General features: G+C 34.2%; 1 protein-coding gene across 1 annotated transcript in view; it reads right to left on the bottom strand.

Moving 5' to 3' along the window:
• PCDH15 (protocadherin related 15) overlaps positions 1 to 23,257 on the bottom strand; it is a 1,372,333-nt gene that overhangs the window by 1,246,922 nt on the left and 102,154 nt on the right. Inside the window, exon 2 of the mRNA XM_079899582.1 lies at positions 3,556 to 3,602. The gene's annotated coding sequence lies outside the window, so the exon portion shown is untranslated. The remainder of the gene's footprint in view (positions 1 to 3,555; positions 3,603 to 23,257) is intronic.

A 23,257-nucleotide genomic window follows, 5' to 3' on the forward strand; every position in this document is an offset into this window, starting at 1 on the left:
AAATATGCTATAATTTATAGCATTTCAAAAAGCAGATTAATTCCAAAACTTTTAGTTTTGATTCCTACAAATTTAAAAGTGAGTAGGCAATTTTTACTAAGACTTCTTCCATAGCAGTTGGAAATGATATTATCTAATCTCTCACTTTACTGATTCAACAGTTACACCTCATTATCTAGGGTGACATATGTTTGTTCATCCAATTGTGTCCAATTTTGAGAGAAGGAATATCAATAATTACATAAAGACAAAAGGTATAAACAGGGACTGTCTCTGGACTGGGACATATGATTATCCCAATGAACCAGGTTTACCTTTGGATAACAAGCAAGATGGTCAAGCACTGGCAGCAGCTTGAAAAATATCATGGACCATCCATCAATGTATATGAGCTAAATTAGTAAGACCATAGAAATAATTTAAACAAATTCTAAATGTTTAACAGTTTGTAAACATTTGATGCTGACTTGCAAGGAAAGTCTGCAAATAACCAAAGAAATCTCAGAAATCAAGACTTTTCCTTAAATCTCATGAAAATGAAGCTTCCCATAGTCCTTTTAAAATAAACAAGGAGGACATAGAGACCTCCCATAATCACTAAATTACAAAGAACAGATGTGAACCATCTTCAGGTAAATGTGCATGCCGGCAAAGAGAAAATACTATAAAACAGCATGCACAGAACCAGCCAGATTGGCTTTTCAATGACTCATACATGCGTGATTACTAAAGACAGCAAAAAAAAATAAAAGTGTTCACTTGACTAGGGCTAATACACTTTAGTTACTCTAAATTAACTGCTAATTATGCCATTTTCTTGTGTAATATATTCTTTTTTGACAGCCAAATATAATGAGCCTTTTCCGAATTTATAAGAACAGAGACAACTACTGATTTGTGTATGTCAGGTCGTTATTGATTTGGGGAGTAATTGTTCCTCTGGATAAATGCATTCTTTCTTAAATTATAAAATTTCTGTTCAGAATCATTTCTGAAGTTCAGATCACAAGTAATGTTATATTTAGTTACCTTTACAAATCTCTTATGTTAGTATTCATTTTATATTTTGAAATAAAGCAGAGATTTTACATCTAAAGTATGTCAGAAATACAACTTTAAGCTAGAGTTGCTGACCAGGCCAACTCTGTTTTCCCTCGTTATCTTCCATAACCACCCCTACGCCAGTTCACACTATCCCTGTCATACAATGCAACTGACCTCACTCTTAAGTATCCTATTACTTCTCATCACGCCAAATTTGAAAAACGGGTCGATCTCTAATGATGTTATCACTTCTTGAAAGTAAAAACAGGTACTGACCAATGGCATGTAGCTAAAATTTGAGGGTGCATCTACATTTGGGTGTGTGTCAACAGAGAGAAGCTAGTAGTTCAATTATTTGGCTGGGGGTGGGAGGAGAGGCTAATCACTTCAGGAGTATCTACCTTTTATGGCATCATGGTTTTAACACTGATTTAAATTTCACATCATAATAGGGCCAAATGTGACTCTGAAAATAATTTTCAGGAATAATAATGTTTAAAGACAGGATAGCAATAGGTAAGGCACACATTGAAAGGATAGGGAATTAAACTCAACCTAAAATGAGTTACAGGTTGACTCAGGGAGAAAACTATAGATCAATGGTTCGCAAAATGTGGTCCTAAGACCAGTACTTACCAGCATTACTTGAGAATTTGTTAGAATTAAATTCTTGGACATCACCCTAGATCTACTGAATGAGAAATTCTGGAGGAGGGACACTGCAATTGCTTTTAAAAACCTGCCAGGTGATTCTGATGCATGCTAAAATGTTTAAGAACCACTGTTACACAGTTTCCACTCCAAATACATGGAGAAAAAAGTTTTTACTAAGTCAGATGGAGAAAGATAAATACTGTATGATTTCACTTATATGTGGAATATAAAAGCCAAACAAACCAAAAACATAATAAATTAACAAACCAAACCAAAAGAAAACAAATTTGTAGATACAGAGAACAGAGTAGGGGTTGCCAGCAGGGAAAGGGCAGGAGGGAGGGCAAAGTGGGTAAAGGGGATCAGTTGTATGGTGACAGATGGAAACTAAATTTTTGATGGTAAGGTCACTGTAGAGTATGCAGAAGTAGAAATATAATGTTGTATACATGAAATGCACATAATGTTATAAACCGCTGTTATCTCAATAAAAATACATTTTAAAAAAGTTTTTAAAATAATTTCACTTCTGAGTTTTTAAAATATTTTCTTAAGGGGATATGTAGGTAAAGGCAGCCAAAAAAGAAATTTGTATCTGCATAAAAATTTAAGAAAGTCTAAAGTAACATTCCTAAATAGAAAATTGTATCATTTAGCTTCAAAGACTTCAGGCAAGCTGGCAGGAGGAATAGTAATTTAGTCCCTTGGGAAAATGATGATAATTAAACCAATCCTTGAAAATTATTGAAATTAAACTCACAATAATTGAGTGCTTAATATAATCATACCATCCATGCTCCCATTTGATCCTTATAATAAAGGTGAGAAATATATAGGGCCCATATTCATAATCTTTTACATTTATAGAGAAATGCATGGATTTATGCCGGATTACACAGCTCTTAAATGACAGAGCTCGCAAACCACACATTTCTCATTTTAATTCAAATGTTCTACCTCTCTCTGCTACCCTGACTCCAACCCTAATGGTAGGCACCAACTCAAGAATTTGAGCTTCTGAATATGTGAAATTGGAGAAATGATGTCTTCACAATTTTGTAGAAAGTATTAAATTTTAAAAAGTATTCAAATAAAAATGTCCTTAGCAAAACAAAACACAACAACAACAACCACAAAAACCCGAGAGGTACAAGGAATCATTTGGAGGTGATGAATGTGTCTATTACCCTGATTATAGTGACGGTTTCTCAGGTGTATTTGTAAGTCAAAACTCAAATTGTATACACTGAATATGTGCAAATTTTCTGTATATCAATTATACCTCAATACAGTGTTTTTAAAAACTTCTTTATGATCACTTAAGAACCAAACAACCAGTGGATATCCTCAGGTAATTAAAATTCAGTTAGGTAAGCAATACTCAGACTCAAACATACATGTGAAGTGACTATGAGGGATACTAGTTAAGACTATACATATTAAAAAGAATAAATGCTATGTGAATTCAGAGCAAAGATAGGGCTTTCAAATGTTTCATTCAAATTTCAAACTCCTCACATTGGTGACAAAGTCAAACTTAAGCCAAAATGATGACATGTCATTACACTTATGCTCCCAGTAAACAAATATCCAGGACCAGATGTCTTCACAGGTGAATTCTACCAAACATTTAGAAAAAGAGTTAACACCTATCCTTCTCAAACTATTCCAAAAAATTGAAGAGGAAGAAATGCTTCTAAATGTTTTTCATTCTACAAAGCCAGTTTCATCCTGATACCAAAATCAGTCACCAGACACACAAAAATTACAGGCCAATATCCCTGATGAACATAGTGCAAAAATCCTCAACAAAATATTATGAACCATATTCAACAATATATAAAAAGAATCATATACCATGATCAAGTGGGATCTATTCCAGGGCTGCAAGGGTAGTTCAATATCTGCAAAATCAATGTGATACACCACATTAACAAAATGAAGGATAAATATCACACAATCATCTCAATAGATGTATAAAAAGCTTTTAACAAAATTCAAAATCCATTTATGATAAAAACCCTCCAAAAGTAGGTTCAAAGGGAGCATACCTAACATGATAAAGGTCATATATGACAAGCCCACAGCTAACATACTCAAAGGTGATAAGCTGAAAGCATTTTCTCTAAGGTCAGGAACGAGACAAGGATGTTCATTCTCACCACTTTTATTCAACATAGTACTGGAAGTCCTAGCTACAGCAACTAGGCAAGAAAAAGAAATAAGAGGCATCCAAATTGGAAAGAAAGAAGGAAAACTGTCACTGTTTGCAAATGACACGATACTATATATAGAAAATTCTAAAGACGCCACTGGAAAACTGTATGAACTCATAAAGGAATTCACTAAAGTCATTTTGTATATACTTTTGCAGGATACAAAATTATACAAAAATCTGTTGAGATTCTATACACTAACAATAATCTATCAGAATGACAAATTAGGAAAGCAATCCCATGTACAATTACATCACAAAAGAATAAAATATCTATGAATGAATTTAACCAAGGAGGTAAAAGACCTGTACTCTGAAAATTATAAGATATAATGATATAATGAAAGAAATTTAAGACAACACAAATGTAAAGATATCCTGTGCTCACAGACTAGAAGTATTAATATTGTTAAAATGTCCATACTACCCAAAGCAATCTATAGATTCAATGTAATCCTTATCAAAATACCAATAGAATTTTTCACAAAACTAGAACAAAGCATCTTAAAATTTGTATGGAAAAACAAAAGCCCCCAAATTACCAAAACAATCTTGAAAAAGAAGAATAAAGCTAGAGATATCATGCTCCCTGATTTCAAACTATACTACAAAGCTAGAGTAATGAGAACAGTATAGTACTGGCACAAAAACAGACATGAAGATCAACAGAACAGTGAGCTCAGAAATAAACCCGTGCTTACATGTTCAATTAATCTATGACAAAGTAAGCAAGAATATACAATGGGAAAAAGACAGCCTCTTCAATAAATGGTGTTAGAAAACTGGACAGCTACATGCAAAAAATGTAACGACCACTTTCTTACACCATATACAAAAAATTTCAAAATGGATTAAAGACTTAAATATAACAACAAACTATAAAACTCCTAGAAGAAAACATTGGCAGTAAACTTTTACATTGGTCTTAGTAATATGTTTTGGATCTGTCTTCTCAGGCAAGGACAACAAAAGCTAAAATAAACCAATAAGACTATATCAAATGAAAAAGCTTTTGAACAACAAAGAAAAACGTCAAGAAAATGAAACAGCATCCTGCTGAATGGGAGAAGCTATTTGGAAATGGTATGTCCAATAGGCGTTAATATCCAAAACATATAAACAGCTCATACAACTCAATAGCAAAAGAACAATCTAATTAAAAAATAATGGGCAGAGGACCTGAATAGACATTTTTCCAAAGAAAACATACTGATGACCAACAAGTGTGTGAAAATATTATCAACGTAACTAATCTTTAGAGAAATGCAAATCAAAACCACAATGAGATATCACCTCACATCTGTCAGAATGACTATCATCAAGAAGACAACAAACAACAAGTGTTGGTGAGGATGTGAAGCAAAGGGAACTCTTGTGCACTCTTGGTAGAAATGTAAATTGGTACAGCTACTATGGAAGTTCTTCAAAAAACTAAAAGTAGAACTCCTCTCCAATTCACCAGTTCCACTTCTGATTATTTAGCTGAAGGAATCAAAAACACTAATTTGTAAAGATATATGTACACCCCTTTGTTCAGTGCAGCATTATTTATAATAGCCAAGGTATGAAAGCAACCTAAGTATCAATTCACATATGAATGGATAAAGAAGTGGTATATGTATACAATAGAATATTACTCAGCCATCAATCAGAATGATATCTTGTCATTTGTGACACCATTGATGGACCTAGAGGGTATTTTACTATGTGAAATAAGTCAGACAGAGAAAGCAAAATATTATATGATTTAACTTACATTGGAATTTAAAAAACAAAATAAATGAATTTAAAAAAAAACAAAACAAAAACAGACTCATAAATACAGAGAACAAACTGGTGTTTGCCAGAGGGGAAAGAATGAGGGGTAAGGAGTTGAGTGAAATAGGTGAAGGGGATTAAGAGGTACAAAATTCAAGTTACAAAATAAGTTACAGGTCTGTATTATGCAGCATAACGTCAACAATACTGTAATAACTCTGTATGGTGACAGATGGCTACTAGGCTTATTGTGGTGATCATTTCATAATGTATTTAAATGTTGAACCACTATGTTATACACCTGAAAGTAAAATAATATTGTACATCAACTATACTTCAATAATAAAAAAGAATTGCTTGTAATTGTAAATGAATAAACTGACTTTTCAATTAGAAAAGTAAAATTTACTAGAGCAAAGATATACAGTAAATATAGTCTCATTACCTTTCTACTTGCCATATATGTGTGTGTGTCTGTGTGTGTATATATATATATATAGAGAGAGAGAGAGAGAGAGAGAGAGAGAGAGAGAGGGAGAGGGAGAGAGAGAGAGAGAGAGAGAGAGAGAGAGAGAGAGAATTAGATGATAGATAGTTCACTACAAGTTATGTTGTCTAGTGAAATGCTCTTGTCGAATGAGCACAATTCCTCAAGGAGGAATTTCATTACTGTCTCCTACTGGCACTGGACAAACTCCAAGACTTAAGTCAGACCAAAGTCAGGATTTATATCAACCTTCCAATGTTAATGGGTCTAAAGTTCTCTCAGCCTTGGTGCCTATGAAATTGAGTTTCTGAACATTTAAATTAAATTTTAATTTAAATTAAATTTAGTAAGCAAGCAATTTTTGAGTACATTCCATATGCAAAGTATGATGTCAGGCATTGCCAGAAATACAGAGATAAAAATTCTCTGAGTTAGGTCATAAAAAATACCAAAAATGTATGGTTAAAATATCAAAGCCATATTAACACAAAACACTAGCAATATTTTTTCTATATTTATTATTGTTTTTCTATAATATTTATTAATTGCAATATAACAAAAGATCATTTATTTTAAAGACAATCTAGTATAGCTATAGGAAATGTCATTAGTTACCCAATCTTCATTCGACATACAATACTGTAATTTTTGTGGCCTCCTTTTTGGTATTTCTTGACTCATTTTCCTTTCAGTATTTGGGTGACACCAGAATGATCTATTTAAACTTTCAACAAATACTTATTCACTACTGAAGTCAGAAAGGTATGAAAGATTCCATTTGTTCATTAATTGATCCATTCCTTCCATAATGTTTTACTAAGGAAGTATGAGAGGGCATTATGTTACACATCAGGATGCAAGGGTGAATAAGACAGTCTTGTCTTTATAGATCTTATTGGAGTATGGAAATATAAACAATCTGCCACATTAAAATATGATAAATGCTATTCAAAATTTTATGCATTTATGGAAATCTTTTAGCCCAGGATTCTGTGTTTTATGGGGGCTTAGCAATAAAAATTGCACCTACCTTGAGACCCAAGAAGAAATTAGCCAAGCAAAGAAGATGTATAAAAACTGGTCCAGGAATGGGCCATTACTAGAATGTTGGGTAGGGTGATTCTTCTTGGTATGCACCCATAGTCCCTGACTACTTAAATTCAAAACTTCCTTTAATTATGTTAATGATTAAAATATAAAAACAAACAAACAAATCTTCCCCTCACATTTCCAAATGTTCTCTAGAGGGAATGAACTACACCATAGTAACCAGCAACAGCAAATGCTCAAAGATGTGTGAACACGACTTACTGGGGAAACAAAAAAGAATCTGTACACAATTTGTGTGCCCTCAGTAATCGTCAAAATCTTAAAAAATGCTACAATGTTATATTACTCTACTGTTATTGTAGTAGTCCTCTTGTCTTCAGAGTATTTTAAAAAATCTCAGATAGCTTTCCTCCACTACAGAACACTTCATACACATTCACTTCATTTACATTCACTCCTGGCCGTTAATAAACACAAAAAACATGCAATTCTCCATTCAAGAGCTTTGAAATATTATGCACATATGAGGGAAAATGTTTTAGAGAACAGTTTGTCTACATGGTATTAGTTTTGATATACAGTATTTATTAACAGCATTTATAAAGGCTAATGTAAGTTAAGTTGAAACAATCTGAGAGAAGGCTGTAACTCTACAGGGAGATGTTTTTGTGAATCTGCAAAATGGAAGGTTCTCTAGGAACTTACCAATGTTTCAGCAAGAAACAGAGACACAGAGACAGCAGCACCTACCAGGCAAGTGTGTCAAGACCTCAACAAGTGTTTTGAGAATTCAGAAGAGGAAAACATTACTTTGTGCTTTCAAAAAAGAAAGTGCCATGCCTGAGGTGTAATGGGCTGGACCTTTAATGATTTGTGTAGACAGACAGAAAGATCATTCCAGACAAGGGCAATGCCTTTCACAGTAGTAAGAATACCATGATTTCTTTGACCACAATGAGGCTAAATAGTTAGCTGGAACAGGTTCTTTATATAGGGGGAAGATGTATCAACTAAGGAGTTCTGTGCTAGAATGAGGAGATGATGACTCCTTCTGTAAAAACATATGTATGAAAGTAGCAGTATGTACTGAAAATGATAGCATGTACTGTTTTTAATTGTAGTTAAGTAAAAGAAAGCTGAGTGTTATCACATCCGCAACTCATTAACATACAGGTAACATCATGCAAAAACCAAATGCTCAAGAAAATAAGAATTCAAAAGCAGAGAATCATATATGGTAACCATGTTGGTGACAGTTCAGAGAGGATTTTATATGTATAGCATGGAATGGTTGCAGTGATGACAAGATAGCTTCCCATGATATACTCAAGAGTGGCAAACTTAATAAAAGGAACCCCAGTTTTAAATCAATATGGCTTTTATCTCAAACTTATAATTAAGTAAATATAGAGTACTTGTTTGTATATGCAACAATAAAAAGATTCTAGTACAAAAATAAATGAAGTACAAAAATAATACAAAAATAAATGAAGTGACTCCAATATTTTAATTTCAAACATCAAGTTATTTTTGAGATGCCTGCAGAATGCCATTGTCACTGATTAAATGGAGTGAGGCTGGTACATGGCACCTAACTGGCATTCCATATGTATGTGTAAGTTTAATTAACAAAAACAAAGTGATAACTAATCTGACCAAATATATAAAAATATCGTAGAAGGGAAACTCTATAAAGTATACTTTTACTAAATCATTTACTATGATGAACCATGTTAAATTTTATAGGAAATATCAACTTCAATTACTAGGAAACTACTTTTCATCCATAACTTGTTAGACAATTTGTTTTTTTCAAATCATCAGCACGTATATGTTGTGATGGTTATATAGATGTCATTTGAGGCAGACAAATGACTTCTTTTGGTATTGACTTTGGTGTCAATGCCATTTCTGAGTTTGCCATAAGAAGTAAGAACTAATGTTTTTGATTTTCCTCTGCCAAAAGCATTGACTATGTGGCTGCTTTTTCAGTGAGCATGCTTGAAAGGTGCCAAATCTTATTAAGAATAAAAAATAGGTAGAATAGAGGTAATATTTAAATAGATTTTAAAGTGACGTATTCCATGATCAAAGTTAGTCAAAATTAGTGGCACCTGTTATACAGGATATTCTTACAATGAGTTGTGACCTGGCAATAGTTAGGTAACTCACCATTGAGCCTTTATTTTCAATCATTGTTTACAGCAGCCCTGGTTTACCTCAGGTTTGTCTGAAATTTTAAATCCCATGATAAAGTTTTTTGTCTGCATCGTTACAACTTAAACATGGGAAACTGCTGTCACAGCCAGAATAAAGAAGACAAACCTCTTTGTTAGCCCCTCCAATCCCTTGTGATGCTAGCTTGCTTAATCAGCATGGTGATGTTTTTCTTCCCACGTAATCAGCTTTAGAATTCCCTCTTGGAAATCACAGAAAAATTAGTGGAATCGAAATTTAACAAACATCAGTAAAATAGGATTAGAAACGATTTTTTTTCTTTTACTACAGCCCTCTACACCGAGACTTAGAAAAATAGGTAACTTTCAAAATTTATGTGGAAATAAATATAATGGTTTTTAAAAGAGAAGCTTACAGTCATTTATCTGAAAAGGGCTATAAAAAGTCAATATAACATTTCAGGTCCATATGTATTCAAACTGAGATCATGGCTTTTGCATGTACTTAATATTCCTTCAATGGTTATTAAAACTGACAAATAACAACAGTATATATTAGACGATAGGTATTTCCCAGTACTTGAAATTTCATCTTTTCTGCCCGTTACCTGGATGTTTAGCTCAAGATTAAATCTGATATTGTGCAGAATTCTGAGGACAATCAAATTGTCATGTAAAAAAATGACCTTTTATTCTCTATTTTTTAAGGTCAATCAAGTTTTTAATTAATTTAGAGTTATAGCTATGCTATCCCACAAGAGTTGCATTACTTTAAGCCATAGTACAATTAGAAAATTAGACCTCAAAAGAATTCTCGCCCTTGGCTTCTCAGATTTCATCTTAAAGAGGCACTGTTTATGGAAGATGATTCTTTTTTGCTTTTCTTTAAGCTTATTCTCTTTGTCCTTGGTTTTTAAAGAAATGTTTTCTTTCTACAAGGGGCAGAAGTGTTATGTATGCTTTTTGACTTACAGTATGTGAATCATGTTCTGTTTTTGATTGCCAGAGATTCTCCCAATTTTAGCTTTGATTACTCAGAGAAGAAGGTGTGTAATATTCCTGCATGACCTTTTAGTAATTAATATTTTGATTTTATTTTATTTTGATGTTTTTTCAACTAAACTTTTCTACAGGCTCATGATTACAAGTTAAGTCAAGACGTAAAGATTTTACTCTTGTTCTTAGGGAGGCGATAACTTCATTAATGAATTCTTCAAATAAAATTTGAAATAACACTGAAAAATATAGGTCCTGTTTAAAAATGGGTTAAATATTTCAAATATGTTAATAATCAAAAATAGAGGCTTCAGATTAGTAAGCAGGACAAAATGCAGTATTAATGTTTTATTTGAAGAATATAAATAGTAGAATCTTCAAAGCAACGAAGTATTTGGTTCTTGGCCTAAAATTATTTGCCTATTTAATAAAACAAAGCTAAGTACATAGTCATATTTTAAAAGAACAAATTTTCTCAATGGTAAGCAAGGTATTTAAGTGTTTAAATTTAAATGGTGAGGAGGCACCACTGGTAAGAACACTTGGCTCATATGTGAGCAATTGTGTCAGAGCTTTAAAGCGTTTCTTGGCTATTAACCTCATAGTAACGCTTCCTTCTTTTCAAAAAAACAGATTGGAAGTACTATCACCAATTGTGCCCCAGGCTTGGGATGTTACATTCCCAAAGCAAATTTTATTTGTTATAACAAAGAGAGGGAAGCTTTTACTATTCTACAACCATTTTATCTTGCTGTACGTCATAAAGATGCATAAAGATGTTACTTTCTACATCGTATTTCCTCTATATAAGAATAGAGGAGAACTAATGATATCTTTCAAATTCTACCTTATTAAGATAAATTATTCATTAATCTGTCATCTAGAAAAGATAAGAGGTTTTCCTGATGTTTATCTTTAAAACAAGGATCATTTTGGTTTGCATAAACTTTTCTAGGCAAAATAGCTTACTATTGCTATATGTTTCAAGTTTTCCATAAAAACAACTGTATAGAGCTAGGCATTCCTTATGTTTACTTTAGATCTTTACATTGAGCTCTCCTTGGTCAGTACAACTTGGTGTACCTTGTACTAACCATTTTTTAGTACTATTAACCAATATGATTTTTTTAAAATTAAATTTCAAAGGAAGTTTATGAAATATTCAACATGGGACTATCTCAAACAAAAACACTCCCAATTTGTGTTTGATAAGAAGAAATGAAATCTTAAATACCAACATTCTGATGGAGAAGTGAAATGTCATAAACACTAATGAAATTGACTTGAATCTTTTTTTTTGGTAGTATGTAAAAAGAAAAACTCTTCCCCTCTTTTCTTTCCTTGATCCTTTCTTTTCTGTCTGTTTAACTGACAAAGCTGTGTAAGAAACTATTATTCTGATCTTTAAGAGTAAAAATATTTGTGATATTACATTAAAAGATAAATGGAATTAAGATTTAGAACAGAGCTAGCTGGAACTTCCCTATTCAGTTGGTAACTCAGTATACCAATTGCGGATCAAATACATTTGTAAAGTATACACATTCACAGACTTAATAAACAACTATCTTAAATCTTGAGTAAAAATCTTTATTGTAGGAAATTTGCAACACTTGCTATTATGATAAAGTTCAAGTGAGTCAAAGAATTTCATGATAGGAAAAATTCTATACATTTAAGTAAAGCAAATATATGTGTTTAGTCAATTCAATGTCATATATGTAAAATACAGATACTTGAGAAAGGTTGTATGTTATAATCTTGAGATAAGCTTTTTTTTTTGCATTACACTTTCTTAAACCCAAAGGGCCTTAATTTTTCAAGATAATTATTTTCCACTCAATTATTTAAAGTTCCATATTTACAATTATGTAATGATTTAAATTCAAAATGATTTCTTGAATTACAGTGTCTACCAGTTATTCCCCATTATGTCTATAACTTTAAGCCTTAAAAATCCTTCAGATTAATTTTATTGACAGCTCTTAACAAATATCTTATTTCTACTTCATTGTCAGAGAATTAAGGTGTTGATATCGTAATTAGATTATAAATCCAGAATAACTGAAATGATATATTTAACCATTTAATAGAACAAGGAGAGTTGATGGAAAAGAAAATGTTCCTATCTTCTTGCCAAAGAACTAGATCCTATACTTTAGAAGGAAAGAGTCTTCAATCTCTATGCTAATTCAATCTACAGGCACACAAAATGGAACTATGGGTGCTCTATTTTATCTGTCTTTAACAGAGTTTGAACTGATTAACTAGAGCTGAGATGGCCACTTATTCACAGATCCAGTCTATTTTCTAATTCTTGCCCAAATCAGTTCTCAGATAGATGATTTTTTTTTTATTATCTTAGCACCCATATATATGACAAAGGTATTTTGGCTTGTGAAGAATGAATATAGCTTCCGTTCTGGTAAGACTTTTAAAAAGATGAAAATCAGAATCAGCCTTACAGGAAATAATTCCTAATATTCTCTGTCCTATTTGAAGAACAGTCGCAAATCATTTTAAAGTCATTGCCCCCAGTGGTGAATTCTTGCACCGTCCTAGGCTTTTCACCTTACAGGATTTGAGAAATCAATCATGTAATTAAATTCAGAATAAAAATGTGCACACCTTGAACTTGGGAAGGAGCAAAGGACACTATTGCACATTGATATGTAATATTTGGTAGCAGTTTGCATGGTGGTTAAAAAATGGGGGGAGAGAGAGAGATGGAGATTGGGATTTATATATAGACAGTACATAAGCAACTCTAAACATGCTCAGTCCTTTAATCTTAGTGCAATAATAGTTTTAGTAAACTGCTAGAAGCACTAGAAATGAGTGTCCACATAACATACTGAGAAAGGTTAAAAAGTCGGAAAGAAAGATCATTTATCATAGATGCAGACAAACTTGGCTTTAATTGTCCATTCTTAAAGCCTTTTAACTTTAATCTTACCACCTGAAAAATGAGGCTAATAACGTCTACTTTACAGAGTTCTTGTGAAGATTTTATGAAGTCACAGATTATGAGTGTCAACCTATAGAGGTTGATGTTATGGGAAAAGAACCAATGGATTGTAAGTCAGAACACCCAGATTCCAATTTTAGTTCAGCGACATACTAGCAGCATGACTTGTATATGTGATGTAAATTCTCTGAATGTCATCAATTCTACCTGAAAAATGCAGATAATTATATCTGTTCTATCTTCCCCACAGCTGTATTTTTTTAACATCTTTATTGGAGTATAATTGCTTTACAATGGTGTGTTAGTTTCTGCTTTATAGTAAAGTGAATCAGCTATACATATACATATATCCGCATACCTCCTCCCTCTTGCGTCTCCCTCCACCCTCCATATCCCACCCCTCTAGGTGGTCACAAAGCACCTATCTGATCTCCCTGTGCTATGTGGCTGCTTCCCACTAGCTATCTATTTTACATTCGGTAGTGTATATATGTCCATGCCACTCTCTCACTTCATCCCAGCTTACCCTTCCCCTCCCCGTGTCCTCAAGTCCATTCTCTACATCTGCGTCTTTATTCCTGTCCTGCCCCCGGGTTCTTCATATCAAGTGAGATAAATATTTATAAACTGGAAAAAAAGAAAAGACTATCTTTACTGCAATATTAATCATGGCAGAAAAGTAGTCTTCAGAAAACCCTTTACTTTCCAAGGACCCACCAGATTCCTTAGGAAAAAAAGGGCATAGAAAAAAAATCACCTCATATTTACATTCTGTTCTTTACTTTAAAAAACGCTTAAATTTGTGTTTACTGAGATGAATTATCTTTTCTTGTATCAGCTAACTTCATAAAAGAGATTAGAAGGTGCTTATATAGTATGTCTTGAAGTCATATTCTATGTTAAGTCATTTTATCCCATGTAAAGAGAAGGATTTTGGTAATAATAGTTTTTCCACTGAGAAGGAAATAATTGTTTTAAAATAATCATCTTATTGCCCAATAACTTATCACGTCATTGTGAAGCTTCACACATTTACACTTTGGATTTCAAGCAAAGTAATCCACTTTGTTTTCCATATTAACTGCAATACACATATACAGCCCTTTATTATGAGGTATCAGAATTCAGAGATGCTTTTCACCAATTTATTCTAAATCTGACTCTCTAAACAAATCTGTAATGAGAAAATAGTCATTATTCCACAGCATTACAGGAAAACTTCAGAAGTTATATTAGGATTGGTGGGGTTCTTAAACATAATACAAGTTCCTTGACATTGGGCCAGGAGGTAAATATTGATACTATTTTTCAAAAGGTTCTCTTAGGTTATGATGCATTTTGACTTATTTCAGGAATGTTTAAAATTTACAAAGAGGAATGATGTGTTGTCCGGTAGATACTCTTTTTTTGAGGGTGGGGAGGGGATGCTATCTTTGAAATATGTTTCAGCAAAAGAAAACCAAATATTCAAAAAGCTACTGAGGTTAAACCAGTTTTGCTAATTTAGCTTTACAAGAAAATCAATGTGATTAGTGCTCCACTGCTTGTGCTGCTCTTTGCTGATGAGGAATAGGTCTTTGAAACAGGTAGAATAATCATTCATTCATGCACCCCTTCATACTACATATATTGAACACCTATCATGTATCAGTTGGTTTCTAGTCCCTGGTGTCACAGGAGGAAAGAAAACAAAGTTACTACTCCCATAAAGATTATATTCTAGAAGTAAGGAAGAATAAATGAAATATATTTATGTTAAGTGGCGATATACACTATAGAGAAAAATAAAAAGGAGTAAAGGAGATGGCGGAAGCTAGGGGTGGGAATAGAGGAGGTGGTACTCCAAAATTAAATTACTTTTAACTTTGAAGCAGAATTTGAAACAAAAAAAAACCCAGAGCCACTGTCTGGAGAAAAAAGAATACAAAACTGTGTATCATATAACTTGATTACAAACTCAATTTGTCAATACTCATTGTTGAGAAGTCCTCAGAAGTAACAATTATAGTGCCAAAGACTGTTAAAGTTTTTTTGTTGGAAACTGAAAATCCAGGGACTAAATTAAATAATTTATGTATTTGTTTCTGTTACAAGACATCTTTCAGTTTATGTTTTCTATTTTAGAGATTGTGGTCAATGAAATACTGCTATATGTTATTTGCAGCTCCTGCCATCAAGAAGTGGAGCCTATTTCACCTCACCTAGCATCTGCTCCAACCTTGTGAGTTGCTTCTATCAGCAGAAGGAGGCAGAAGTAATATCCTGTGAGTTCCAGAGCTTGGACCTCAACGGAACTGCAGTTTCTGCCTTCGCAACTTTGGGGACGTTGCTCTGAGATTGCCATGTAGTAAGGAATTTTGCCATGAAAGACCACTTGAGGAAAGGTTCCAGACAATTCAGCTGCCCCAACTGAGCTTAGGCTCAGGCAAACAAGCAGCTCCTGAGCAAATTCAAGATTGGCAGAAAAACATACCAGGTAACCTGCACAGTCTATAGATAGAATAAATCTCTGCTGGTTGGAGACGGTAAGCTTTGGGGCAGTTTGTTATGCTGCAATAGATAGATAACTATGACATAGATGGAGAAACTGAAAGTGACAGTGTTTAGAGGTTCCAGAGTAGGTAAAGACATTTAAAGGACTGCCATTCAGGTCTATCTGATTACAACTACTATCTATACTCTGTAGCATAAGTTTTCTGAAAATTCACTTCTCTATCACGAAAAAATGATGTGAAGAAAGAATCCCTACAATTCTGCCAAGCTCAAAATTTCTAAGATTTTGTGAATCTACGAGCATTGAGGTACATTCTCAGCTGAGTCCCCTGCTCTAGATAATCACACCATCCTAGCAATGCCCAGGATAAAAAGTTCTTAGGTCACTAGATTCAAATTCAACTTGTGTTACTAATGGTTAGCAATCTAACCTAAAATAAATTACTCTGTGTCTATTTCCAAATATGTGAAAAAGAGACATAATATCCACCTGGTAGAGTTGTGAGGAAGAGATGAAGGAGAATAAAACACTTTAGTATAGTGAGTAGTACGCGTACAGGATTATATATACTACAGTACAAAATGCATATGTCTGTATGAGATGTATGTATATGTATAATATACACATATATTCATAAGTAACGTATCCAAGTTATTTATGAATATATAAATAACTCTTATTACATGACACCTGAGATTAAAGATGGTCACAAATTCTTTGATGCTTCTCCCATTGAGAATCAAGATCTACATTGCCTCTCCTTCAATCCCTTGGAGTTCTGAATCACCATGTAAAACATGAAATTTTTCTGAGACTGTCAGGTTATGAGGGAGGCCAAGTTAGCCACATGAAGAGGTTCACATGGAGAGAGGGAGAGATGACCAATTTCCCCCTTCATTCAGCCTTCTCAGTTTAATTGAAAGAGGACCAAAGAAGCTACCTGATAACTCAAGGCTCTGCTGCCATCTAACTGAAACTCTATGAGAGACCCCAAATGACAAGCACCTAGTTCAGCTCATCAGCCCTGAATATCATAAAAGATAATGTATTTTTTAAGCCATTAAGCTTTGTGGAAGTTTATTACGTAGAAACAGAAAACCAGAATATATGTGGCTCCAATTGCAAAAAAAGAGAATTTTGGAAATTTCTTGTCTAGGTTAATAAACTTATGGCCACTTGGAACAGATTCTGTCTCTTTTTACAAATACACATCCCTATATACATATCTAAATTAACACACACATCTACACTTACACACACACAAAAATATTGTTTGCAGATTGCCCAATAAAATATGGATGTAAAGTGAAAACCAGATTGCAAAATGGAGGATAAAGTATACTAAAAATGACAGCAAATACAAATTTGATTTACTATCAAACTTGACTGTGAACTTTCCAGAAAGCATGAATCAAAAAGGAAAAATAAAAGACTATATATTTCCCGTAATTGAAATGGAACACACTGACTACTCAAGATATGTATCATTTTACAAGAAATGAAGGGAAATTCTGTTTTAATGTTGCATTTTATACACACCACTAAAGAATATCAAAAAGAAGATTCTCTGACCCTAATAACTACTCACAATTAGATTTTACATCAAATCCAGAAGCCGTAAAAGAAAATAACATTAAATGTAATTAACAGGTAAAATTTAAAAATAGAAAAATTTGACTTTTTTTCTAAAACATATGAAAAGAGGTAGTTTCCTTAATATTAGAAGGGTTCTTTTCTTTTTTAACAACTTTATTGGTGTATAATTGATTTACAATGGTGTGTTAGTTTCTGCTGTATAACAAACTGAATCAGCTATATGTACAAATACATTCCCATATCTCCTCCCTCTCGCGTCTCCCTCCCTCCCACCCTCCCTATCCCACCCCTCTAGGTGGTCATAAAGCACCGAGCTGATCTCCCTGTGCTATGCGGCTGCTTCCCACTAGCTATCTATTTTATATTTGGTAGTGCAACCTAAGTGTCCATTGACAGATGAATGGATAAAGAAGATGTGGCACATATATACAATGGAATATTACTTAGCCATAAAAATAGAAGGGTTCAGGCTTCCCTGGTGGCACAGTTGTTGAGAGTCCGCCTGCCGATGCAGGGGACACTGGTTCATGCCCCGGTCTGGGAGGATCCCACATGCCGCGGAGTGGCTGGGCCCGTGGGCCATGGCCACTGGGCCTGTGCGTCCAGAGCCTGTGCTCCGCAGCGGGAGAGACCACAGCAGTGAGAGGCCCGCGTGCCACAAAGAAAGGAAAAAAAGAAAAAATCAAAGGGTTCTTATAAATTAGAAAATGATATAAACAATTTATAGAAAAATAAATGAAATGGCTTTGAACAATATGAAAATATGCCCAATCTACTAGCTAGTAAAGAAAGCAAATTAAAATTTAAAATGACAGTGTTTTCAAATCTCTAGCAAAGATAAAATAGATTTGATGACATACCACATGGTGGAGGAAGTAAACTTATCTTTCATACCATTGCTGACGTGAGTCTCCATGGCTCACTGGAGAGCTATTTTGCAGTAACTCTCTATCATTTTCACCTCTAGGGCTCTATCCTACAAAAATGTTTGCACACATTTGCAAATACTTTTATATAAAAATGGTCACTAAATAATTAAAACACTTTAGTCTAAAATTGGTAGTCTATTAATAATAATTGGTAAAATACTGGCTTAGACAAACACTGAAATTCTATGCAGCATTTAATAACATACAAGTATACATTCAAATATGGAGAGAAGGCTAATATTTCTTAAGTGCATATATCAGAGTACAAAACAGTGACCTTTTTATTTTCTCGTTTGTATAAAAAAGGAACATGTTGAGGGCTGCATATGTACATACATGTGTAGGCACAGGCATGTGAATGGGCTATTTTGGGAAGGATTCATAAGAAACTATTAACAAAAATATTCCTGGAAAATACAACAGGGGAATAAGAATTGGAAGCTGATTCATTTTTTTAAAATTTCTTATTTATTTAAAAAAATTTTTTTTTGGCCACCCTGCACAGCACATGGGATCTTACCCCAAGACCAGGGATAGATCCTGTGCCCCCTACTGTGGAAATGTGGAGTCTTAACCACTGGACCACCAGGGAAGTCTCGCTGATTCACTTTTATATAACTATTTTTTCAGTATTTAAATTTATTTTTACGATGTGCCATTATTTTCTCACTAAAATTAGCGGGGTTGGGGGAAGCAAAATGATTTCTCAATGGCCTACCAATGATTTGCAAGAAACTAAATAATGTGATCCAAGAGTATTACATTTTAGTCGCTGAAGTTTATGTGGTTGACAGCTGTAGTTTTAAACTACATTCCAGGGAGCCCTAGAATTCCCTAGAGATATCCGGTGCCACTGTGGAGACTGATGGGGAGACAAAGTGGTCAAAATTATGCTGGATACCCCTCACCTTCACCCGCTGTGTCCAAATCATTCTTTTATTTACTTTATACATTGAGGCTACACAAAATACTTTGTTTGAATGGAAAATCGTACTGTTAGAAAAGCTTGAAAATTCCTGATATATAGGAATCCATTAATAACACATCCACTAGCTGTCAACTGCGATACGTGAGACAGCTGGAGAGCTCGATTTTAACATACAACTTTCCATAATAGTTAAATGACCTTTTGTGTTATGTGGCAATTGCATATGTAAGTAAAGCCTCCCAAACCTTTTTTTTTTTTTTTTTTGCGGTACGCGGGCCTCTCACTGTTGTAGCCTCTCCCGTTGCGGAGCACAGGCTCCGGACGCTCAGGCTCAGCGGCCATGGCTCATGGGCCCAGTCACTCTGCGGCATGTGGGATCTTCCCGGACCAGGGAACGAACCTGTGTCCCATGCATCGGCAGGCGGACTCTCAACCACTGCGCCACCAGGGAAGCCCCCCAAACCTTTCTTATTGGAATGTATTCAGACTATGGCACAATATCTAGGAAAAACATTGGCAATTTATGAGCCAAACTGAAAAAACAAAAACAACCTAATGTTTTCTATTTAATGCTGTAAGTTTTCTTGGGTTTTATACAACAGGAGTAATTAAACATCAGCCTTCAGAACTTTGTCACATTTATTGAAGAACCAATTGTCAGCATGTATAACTTCATAGAACACAACTTGATATTTTCTTTAATAAGGAGGGGTTTCAGATTTCAAGTTTTGGCTTCGTTTCTAATGGCTGTGCTTAGATTATTAAATTCCTTCTCTAACTGCAACTAAATATGTCTTCTATCTTACTTCAGTTCTGCCTATTTAAAATGCATTTGGCTCTCATATTTTATGGCAGAATGAACAATCTGCTTATATGTGTCAGAGACTATGTCTTCTTTCCATCATCAGAAAAAGAGTGCAGTGTGCAGTAGAGAGCATTACTGACACTTGGACAGGAGTTTTTTCTCCTGATGCTCTTATTAGATACAACTTAAACATGTCTCTCCTGCCAGGCATAATTCCTATAAATTGTGACTGCTTCTCCATATGTTTAATGTCTATTTTTATCTAGGTTTCTCTACTGGATTTTCCACTGGATTCCACCCAGATCTCTAACAACTCATAGGAAACGACCCTTTTCAAATGACTCATCTTCGTTTCCGGACTTAATTTTCATCAATGTTACTCTCCCTCTGATCCCTTCCACTTTACCACCCCGCTTCATGCCATTTCCTTGGACATTCCTATCTCTAAGCTAACTGTTGACTTCCTTTGTTCTTTGCTCCACTGAGATCCCAGATAGGACTTGACCCTTCATCTACATAGGATTTTCAAACAAAATTAAAGAGATTTTGAGGCTGTGTGAAGTTCAACAATAGGAAATGTTTTAAATCCAGAATGCTATTCTATATGGACAAAGCCCATACCCACAGAAACCAACTTTCACTGAAAAACAAAAATAAAGAAATGGGAAGGAGTTTTCTCCACCATAAACTATGGCACACCAGAGTTTTACTGTAATATCGACCTGTTCCTAAACCTAACCAATATATTGGGTAGAGCAATGACAAGTAGTTTGTAGGAATGTATTAAACTTTAATGTCTCCCCCCATCACTGGAACCTGAGCCACTGGAAATTTGTAAGCCATACTGGTTTAGAGGATTTTTTGGGGGAAAAAAAAAGATCACCAGAAATAATCAGTTCCCTTTCTGAATGATCATTGTGAGAGATCACTTAACTGGATTATGAAAGAAGGCAACTTAAGAATGATTTCATTCCTTTCCTATGATTGTTTTAATATAATTGTATATGTACATCCAAACAATATAGCGAAGAATAGAACGAAGGCAAAAAGAACTTCCGATGATGAATCAATCTTTTTCAGAGTCAAAAGCTAACATTTCCGTTTCCCTGAGGGAGAGTTTAGAGAAAGTGAATGGGGTGAGGAGAGACTCAGACATATCAGCATGTGGTCTGAGAAGAGGGAAGATGAAGTGAAGAGCTGTCAGTTGAGATGGGAAAAGAGAGGGGACGTAGAAAATATTCTGGCAAACCAACTATGCTCCTACTATTTTAGAGAAGCCAGAAAACTGAGTATTTTTTCCTCTTAAGAGATAGCTCATCCTTAGAATCCAGTGGTTTTACTTAATTCTCCACCTTTGTTACAGTCAGTTTTACCATCTAATCTTTGCTGTTGCTAATTTGCAACAATGTCACTCCTCTGAGGCAAAAAAAAAAAAAAAAAAAAAAAAAAAAGGTTAATAAAATAAAATCCAGATGGAATGATAAGGAAGACAGGTTATAAGTGAAGTTAACAATACAAGTGCGTGATGTCCTTACACAAAATCTACAGAATCCATATGTATCTCTTATTAAACCAGATTTTCCCAATGTCTCTGCAAACCTAGAGGGACAATCTTGTCACTTATGTTTCTTAACTTCCTGAGAGGAAGATCAAGACACCTACAAAAGCCTCTTGAATACTGAACTCTAATTTTCAGCCACTCCCATTCATATCATCAAGCTAACATATGAAATATTAAAGTTCTATTTTGAAGTCTAGGGAGAAAACGTAAAAACCAAAAAATATTGTCTTTTGGGAAAATTTAAAAAATAAACATCCAGGGCTTCCCTGGTGGCGCAGTAGTTGAGAGTCCGCCTGCAGATGCAGGGGACACGGGTTTGTGCCCCGGTCCGGGAAGATCCCACATGCCGCGGAGCGGCTGGACCCATGAGCCATGGCCGCTGAGCCTGCGCGTCCGGAGCCTGTGCTCCACAATGGGAGAGGCCACAACAGCGAGAGGCCCGCGTACCGTAAAAGAAAAATAAATGAATAAATAAAAAATAAATAAAATTACCAGTTACTAGATAGTTAAATCTGATCTTCATACCCCCATGTAATTTTCTAATATTTGTTTCTTCCTCATTTATAAATCATTAAATATTGTATGAAAATCAGATAATCCCCTTCCTAGTTTGCTTAAAAGTATTGATTATAGTTATAAAATTTCACATTAAAAATGAAAAAGAGCTGTATTAATGGCCCCTCAAATGAATGGAATAAATTTAATGTGTTTGATCTTAATTTTCTTAAATTTTCCAGAGTTGAATTTTATGTTTTTGAATGTATACTCCTTGAGTATTCTCTAGCTTGTAAAATTTATAGAAGTTTCAAATAAATAAGCAAGCTTGAAAAAATTTCCGTTTAAAGTTGAAGAAATCCAAATTCCTTGTATTATTGAATATTGTTTAATAAAAGTATGAATCTGTACCAGCTCAAAGTATGTAGAAATTATCTTTTCTCAGGTTTTCTTTACACTTCAAACTAAAGTTTAACATCCTGTTATAACACAAAAAAACTCCACAATGCATTGTAACACATAACTGTAAAATTTGAGAAGTGTTTAATATAAATTCTATCAGAACAACACATGCCTGCCACAACTAATCTTACAAATACTCCATTAGCTAGCATGGTGAATTCATGAGATTAAAAAATTCTCTGAGGAAATCCATATCAATGTCTTTGGTACTTAAGATTATTAATTTACTGCTTTCTGGAAAGCTGCTTTCTCAGGTGAAATATGTCACACCATCAGTAGAATTAAATGCAGTATCAAAGTATCTCCCTAACCTCATTCAAACACTTTAGAGACACTTCCCCATTGCCTGATTAACCTTGTCCAGGAGAGATAAATGTTGGCTTAGGTTATTCTGGGGAAATAAAACATTGAATGGCGTTTTGCTGTTGGAAGTCTATTATCTGCATAAACAAAATTTCATTCCAGTTTGTCAATACACCAGCCAAAATATATCTGGATGGATTTTCATCAATGGTCAAAGTTATGTTGTAATAAGTTCATTGACCTCAAATATAGCATAAGTGGTGTCTTCAAGATTTATATTAAGGTGGTATCCTTCAGAGATGCTGAAATTGAGGTCTAATCTGAGACTTGTAGGA

This window comes from Stenella coeruleoalba (assembly GCF_951394435.1).
Source record: "Stenella coeruleoalba genome assembly, chromosome: 16".
Taxonomy (NCBI): domain Eukaryota; kingdom Metazoa; phylum Chordata; class Mammalia; order Artiodactyla; family Delphinidae; genus Stenella; species Stenella coeruleoalba.